We start from the raw sequence: 8,360 nt of genomic DNA, 5'->3' as shown, positions 1-8,360 counted from the left end.
ATAAGAAAAAGTTGCATAAAGCCAGTTAAAAAAAAGGAAAAAAAATACAGCAACAAAAAAACTAAAGAAAATATATTGTATTACATTATAATTTCTTTGCACATTAAATTATTTTTTTTATCCTATCCTAAAGAATCGAAGAGGATTGCAAATTGCATTATTTTGATGACTGAACTTATGCGTTAATGACCTGAAAGTTTCATCTCTGTTGCAGATACTGACGGAGTGAAACTCTAAGAAAAAATCTCTTGCCATGGACGTACGTCAGGAACAGAGACGCGTGATTGAATTACTCTATGCAATTCATATATATATATATATATATATATATATATATATATATATATATATATATATATATATATATATATATATATATATATATATATAGTATAACCCGGGCACAATAGGCGTTGTTATATAGGTTAACACTTTTATTTGGGTTTCTTATATTCGGGTAACCTTGTACATATACGCAAAATTGGGACTAGAGAAAATCTCCCTCATATCTGGTTTAAATATATATATATATATATATATATATATATATATATATATATATATATATATATATATTCGCGTATCTTATATCCGGGTTACACTGCATATATATATATATATATATATATATATATATATATATATATATATATATGTGTGTGTGTGTGTGTGTGTGTGTGTGTGTGTTTGTAGAATTTGTGTTAACCGAAATACACGTTTCTATGTTATATAAATGATGAGTTTTGACTTATTGTGTTATTAAAAGAAAAAAAATTAGCAGTTACGATGTCAAAAAAATGTGAAGAAAAAAACTCGCAAAAAATGTAAATGAAAGTTTTTTTTTTGTTTTTGTTTTAAATAAAGAATCGTAGCTGAATTGGATTGTTTGTTTATTTTAAAATAAAAATCCAGTGGACCACAACGTTAATATCGAAATCACGGAAATTATTTTATTTGAACTGATATCGAAAATAATGCTTAAAATGTGTGTAACTTATTTTTAGTTTAATTATCCGTCGAAAAGCAAAAACAAAAACAAAAAGAACTAAGTTAGCATCCAGGGGAAATAACTCAAACCGTTTTATAAAAAACACAATCGATGTCGGTAAAAACAAATTAAATTAAATATGTTATCAATATAAATAAAATTCAAATAAAAACCTTAAATTGAACACTTAAAACAATTATCTCACTATAAACAATAACTAACACCGCTATGTAATAAAATCGATTTTCCTTAATGCAATATGCAAATGACGTCACCTCTTAATTGTATATTTTGCAAGAATAGTACTATATATATATATATATATATATATATATATATATATATATATATATATATATATATATATATGAATGAATGAAACATTAAGGTAATGGACCTTTTGTATATGTATATCAAATTGTGAACAAACAAACAAATAAACAGACAGGAAGACGAATTTATATATATATATATATATATATATATAATACGCATCAAATGCGCTTGAAAGCCAAATCACAACGTAATATTAGGGAAATAAACAAACAGACTTTTCTTTCTCCAACTTTCCAACATGGCAAGAAAGAAAAAGAGAAAGAAAAAGAAATAAAACAGCATACCGAAGATGGAGTGTGGCCCCGAAATATATTTAAATTATCGAACAAGGAAACATTTGTTTATTTTTCGAATATTATTTATGATTTGGCTTCTAAGCGCACTTATTCAACTTAAATCAACGATTCTATATGGAACTCACACTCTTGACATTAATCTCGTGTTGCCAACGTACAGTTCCAACATTTCAAAATTCGACCGCTGAGAGATAATATGCGACTCTTTACAAACGAGCTTTTTTTTCTCCAACTTTACAACATAGCAAGAAAGAGAAGATCAAAAAATAAAAATAAATAAAACAACATACTGAGGATGGAGTTTGGCTCCGAAAAATATTTAAATTAAGCCAATTAAAAAATGCAATATTCCAAACTTGCTTATTATTATTGTCAATAGAGAAAAATCCATTTGACAGAATTGAAAGAGAGGAGGAGGAAACGGATTTAGAGAAAAAAAAAACAAGCAAAGAGGAAGAGAGAAATATAGAAGAGGCGATTGAGAGAAAGAAGATTTTCTATAAAGATGTTACACCCACGCTTAATGCTCTTCTATTTTGTTTTACGGCAACGTCGGGTAACTTTACTACTATAATAGAAAGGATTAAAAATTGCCAAAATGCTTTCGAAAAATTGGTCGAAATTTAGTCTGACAAACAAAAATCCTACTTTAAACTTAAGCACAATAGATCGACGGCAGTGCCATTACAAACTCAAACTAATTCTAATAAAATTACCGATTCCAATATTTTGATAAACTCATTGTCAGATTTTCATCCATATCTTCCAAGTGTGCCATTGTGCCCTATTTACATACTCGTGCTATTTTTCCCTGTGCCATTTTTATCAGGCTATTTTTTCCGATGTCATTTTCAACTAAATTCGTTAGTATGATCTTTGAATTTTATTTAACTGGTGATTCAAAATCAACGATTAATCATTTTGTCGTTAGTACCAGCAAGCTTTAACTTGTCTGATTGACAACATTTCTATTTCAAAATGAAAGCTTAACAGTCTGTCAAAAATGCTATTTCAAAAGTAAGCGTGACTAAACGAGAAAAAAAAAATGTTACTTTGAAATTAAGAATTACAGTATAGAAAAATATAGTGAGTGCCTGGCTTGTATAGTGTAGCTGTTGATTAAAAAAAATGGCGACGTGAAGTCGATTTCATCTTCAACGCTCACGAGAACTAACCAAATTCTCGCATTTCGAATGCCAATTAGACAAGCGGTTTAAAGAATGGGAGAGTTCGTTTTGAAGAAGATGAACTGTACACACATGATACATTAAAGCGTGGCATATTATTTGAAAAAAAAACACAGAAAAGTGAAGAGGTGGGGCGAATTACGGCGTCAGTGAAAAGAAGTGCTGTCAATTTATTTATTAAGAACACAGTGAGAAATTATCGATCGATGGAGAGCATCCTTTATAGAGATACTTGGAATGTGTCATAATATGTTCTTATTTTAATGTGGGAGCCGATCGACAAAAAATGCTATTAGGTTGGTGCAAAAACAATGTCGTTTTTTTTTTTACATTCAACTACAAAAATCATAATCCCTTTAATAATAAACTTTATTAATCGAAACAAGAACCATTAGAATCGATACATTTTTGCTAACGAGAGAACAAGTTTATTTATCTCATTAGCATAGCAATCCAGAGTTCTGGAAGCGATAGAGTTTTTGAAGGCCGATTCGGCATCATCTCGGTTTTTGAAGTATTTTTGGCGAGGGAAGTTGTCCAGATGCTTAAAAAAGTGATAATCGGTGGTCAAGAGGTCTAATGAAAGATGAGGCAGTCTCGCAGTCCTATTCGTTCAGCCTCTGCAGAGTCAGTTAGGGAACATACGGAGAAGCGTTGTCATGGAGGAGAATTGGTCTTTTCATATTGATCAATCTCGGGCTGGTGCATTTCATCAATTTGGAGCTTCTGGTGCATTTCATCAATTTGTCGGCAGAACTTCTCCGCCGTGATCGTTTCGCCTGGATTCAGGAAGCTGTGACGGATTAGACCGGCCGCACACCCCCCAAACACTCATCATAGCCTTTTTTTGTGTGTGCAATTTCGGCTTCAGAAAGTGTTTTGAAGCTTCTCCGGCACCCAACCACTATGTCGAACGTCGTGGTTGTCGTAGATGATCCACTTCTCCTCACACGTCACAATCCGCCCGAGAAATGTTGCGCAGAAGAAGCGTCAGACACACCTCAAAACGACGATTTTTTTTTATTACCTTTCAGTTCATGTGGCGTTCATTTATCCAACATTTTTACTTTACTATTTGCTTTAAATGGCGACCGGCTGTTGAGTGCTAAGGGTTAGAGTTAGGTTAGGGTCTTAAGTTCAACATTAACTTCTCGTGTGGTTTTGCTAGGATCAGTTTCAATTAAGGTTTTTAAATGTTTGTTATCAACCGCAGTAAACCAGCCGCGACGATTGTCATCTTTGAGGCTCTCATCATCATCGCGAAATTTCTTGAACCATCGTTGTGCCACACGTTCGTTATTTTTGTATGAATACATCATTTATATCAAGAGCTGTCTTGGCAGCTTTTTGGGCTAGTTTGAACTGGAGCAAGAAAATTGTGCGAATTTGAATATTATCCATGCTGTATAAATGAAAGAGCAAATTGAGATCGGTAACGAATAACACGATTCGGTAAACCAAAAAAACGTGCTTCAAAATGATGTATAACATGGCTATATATATATATCAATGAATTGATTCCGAAATCATATATAAACGTAACATATGTGAGAAAACGATATTGTTTTTTGAACCGATCAAATATCCCCAATTAAGTTCTGTCAGATACCCGACGGACAAAACCTATGCTATGGATGCAACGACGCGTCTATCAATAAAAATCGAACGATCGAAGAGTAATCGTCCACGTGAAATGCTTCCACCATCGTGCGGGTTCTCGCCCGTGTGCTCAAAATAATTTGATTTGGTGCCCGAAATGGTATCAGTCCCTCTTGCGAATTAGCCGACTCGCATCATTCCTATACAATTTAGCATTCGAATAGCGTAATACCCGTCAAATGTTGACCGGTAGAATTTAATTAAACCTAGAATATATATATATATATATATATATATATATATATATATATATATACATATATATATATATATATATATATGAATAAAAAATTCAGTACGAAAATTATATCAATGTTTATATCTTTTCTGTGTTTATTTCCTATGTGTTGACGTGTAGGAATACAAAAAGTATTTCGAAAAAAAAAACAAAAAAAACGAACATTTTTCTTTCAAAAGAACATATTTTCGACCGCTTTTTCGGTCTTCGTCAGTTTGAATGATGGAAACAGGAGTGTAGAGCGGGCAGCGTTAGTAGCGGGAGGGGCACTGGTATAGCCAATGAGGTTAAGATCTATCTGAATATGACCCTTCCAATATATAAATATATATATATATATTTCTTCAGTGGTGAAAAAACCGGACAAGAGTGCTCAATGTGTAGCCAGAGCAGTATATAGAAAATTTATCCTGTCCAGAATAAATTTACATATTGTTTCCGCTAGGAAGATATTCGCTGAAGATGAGGAGCGATCCGACCAGCTTCGTCAGAATTCATAGATAGTCCATCTATGAATTCTGACGAAGCTGTTCGAATATCTCCCCATCTTCAGAGGATATCTTCCTAGCGGTAACAATATGTAAATTCATTCTGGACTCACAGAAATAAATTTCATATATATATATATATATATATATATATATATATATATATATATATATATATATATATATATATATGCTCGGTATAAAACGTAACGTTAAATTACTTTTTTAAATATTAGGTAAAAAAACGTAAAGAAAAGGAGACGTGAATGCGAGTATTATGTTTTTTTTTTTTCTAAACAGTTTACTTTTTTAACGAAAACTTAAAGACAGTAAGCCAAGGACAATAACCTTTAGACCAGCCACATTCTTTAAAAAGGGTTTTTCAAACCTCATGGCATGGTTGACAAATAGATAAAAATCCAATGACTGACCCAAGTACACATTTTTCAATGTTGATCCCTAAAGAGCCCTTTTTTCCGGATGAAACACGATAAAAAGTTTTCCACATACCTGATATATACCAAATTACAAGTATGTAAATCACATCCCTATATACAAAATTTATGGTAGGTAAATTAAAAATTCTTTGAGTATTTAGGTTGAGAAGTGTTCTCACAGAAATTCTCACTTATTTATATATATATATATATATATATATATATATATATATATATATATACAGAGAGAGAGAGAGAGAGAGAAAGAGAGAGAGAGTGGAACAATAAAAGTATCGCCCGAAAGAAAAAAAAACACTACAGCTTTATTATAGAACTTTCATTGAAAAAGAATAATTCAGGTAACTTGATTGGGTAGTAGAGCTTATATCTATTCAATGTAGCCGCCTTCATCCTCAATCACCGCCTCTATTCGGGGCCAAAACTAGAAGTATGGCTTTTCCACAAGCGCCGGCGGGAGTTCGGCAAATATTCGGCGAATGGTAGTGACCAGGCTGGCTTTGCAATGTTGGTAATGTTCTCGACGTATGATCAAACGAAATAGTCCAACGGGTTCAGATCGGGGAAGGAGGGGAGGACAAAAAAAGGTGCGAAGTCGTAGCACTCCCTCTGAAGCCAATCCTTGGTCTCTTTGGACGTGGGCCGGCGCTGATTCCTGCTACTAAACTCTCGATCTGTCAGCGGTCACCTGATTGAGGGGACTACTACACTCTTCAGCACATTTAGATACAATTTGGTGTTGATTTTCAAGCCGACTCCGAAGATGTGAGGTGGCATGATGTGACACTCGCTTGAAACCACAACAAATACAATAACCGTTTCTGTTTTCATCACCCTGGGCACGTCCCTGTTATTCGTGGCAATCCAATGAATCATTTTGAGGGTGCTGGTAATGGTACGGTTGTCATAACTTGGATTGGTAGAGAGCATGTTGTACAGCGGCGCATCTCCGATCTCGCTTGTTGAACAACGTGTCCCTTTCAGACATGGGGGGGGGCTCATTCAGTCTTTGACAGACTATGGATGCCAACGAACAGGTGCCTGCACGCGAAATTATTGTAGCAGGATGTGCGCAATCACCAACCACACCTCTTCTTAGTCGACATTGTTAAATAACAGTGGCAAGTGAAGTGTATGTACAGGACGACTGGAAACAAATGCCGAGATAAGCGGAGAGCACATACAGCGCCTAGAAATCCAAAATGGTCACCCATCTCGTACTAACAGGCTCAACGTTGGTGAACTTTGGTGATCTGACGAGAACCGGCGTTTCAACGCAATTATGGCGTATATCAGGCAAGATAAAAAGCACCTGTCGCTCTTGGGATTTGTCCACAACTGGCCAACAAGAAGATGGGCTGAAATAAAAAAGAAAACCGGTTTTCTCTAAACGGAAATGAAAGCATGTCGTCATTTTTATGGCGTCAATGTTATCGTTTCACTATATATATATATATATATATATATATATATATATGTATATATATATATATATATATATATATATATATATATATATATATATACTAGTAATGGAAAGTAATAATATTGCAAAATTATATTCTCGAAGTATCCTGCCCGCCTGTCAATAAAATGGGATGTTTATAATTCTCCAATGATCGCTTAAATAAACGATGCATAGTACGTGATTGGTTACTTTGAAATATGCCATCAGGTGCGAGTCAGCGTGGTGCACGTTCATCCATATTTTAAAAAAGGAGCAGTGTCTTCTAGTTTATCTTCAAAAAATAATATCCCAGAGATATATCATCTCAAGTAACGTCTGATTGACGATATGACTATTATGTTGATGGAGCTGAAACTCCCCAATGCCTCAAGCATAACATTTAATTGACTGGCCATTTCGGCTAAGAAAAAAAATGTATATTAGAAGCAAAGTAACAGAGCAAATATCCAAAGGGAAGGCAGTAAAAATGTAGTCAATACATAGTTCATTTAATCTGTATACGAGAGCGTGTGTTTTATTTTGTGTGTCACTCTTACATCTTTTTTTTTATCCAAGTGACTGCCGTTTGATTGTTATGACTTTCCATTACTTGTAATAAATAATTTCACCGAGGATTCTTCATAAGTTTGGATTTAGGTTTCGATTATATATATATATATATATATATATATATATATATATTATTTTATTTATTTATTATTGTTTTTTAAAGAATAGTAATCGGGTCCCTACATGCATGTATATAGATTATTGTTTTTTTAAAACATAATAAATAAATACGATAAAATATTATTTGTTTCCTTCCAAATAAAAAAATAGTTGATTTTCTATTATATATATATATATATATATATATATATATATATATATATATATATATATATATATATATATATATATATATATATGATTATTTAATTTAGCAGGACAACTAGAATTTTTTACATTGGTCTTGAAGACGACCATGTTGGAGCTACCTGCAAAGCAGGACAACGGAACAGAGTACAAGAATCGCACAATTCTAGAAGGAAAAACAATTCTGCATGGAATTTGAATTCTCATTAAGGTACATATATGGAGTGTGAGAAATTGTGGTTAGTGGTTGTAGTTAGACGAGTATTTTGTTGCGAAATCGAAACTTACCTGCACCATTGACTCTTCCAGTTCTATATTACGATGTGAGTCACTAAGTGCTGAAGGGACAATAGACAGAAGAGAAGTGTCTTACAATATACAATGAAATGG

The sequence above is a fragment of the Euprymna scolopes genome, chromosome 35 (genome assembly GCF_053919585.1).
Source record: "Euprymna scolopes isolate OS-2025 chromosome 35, ASM5391958v1, whole genome shotgun sequence".
Classification (NCBI taxonomy): domain Eukaryota; kingdom Metazoa; phylum Mollusca; class Cephalopoda; order Sepiida; family Sepiolidae; genus Euprymna; species Euprymna scolopes.
This window is presented reverse-complemented; position numbering follows the sequence as displayed.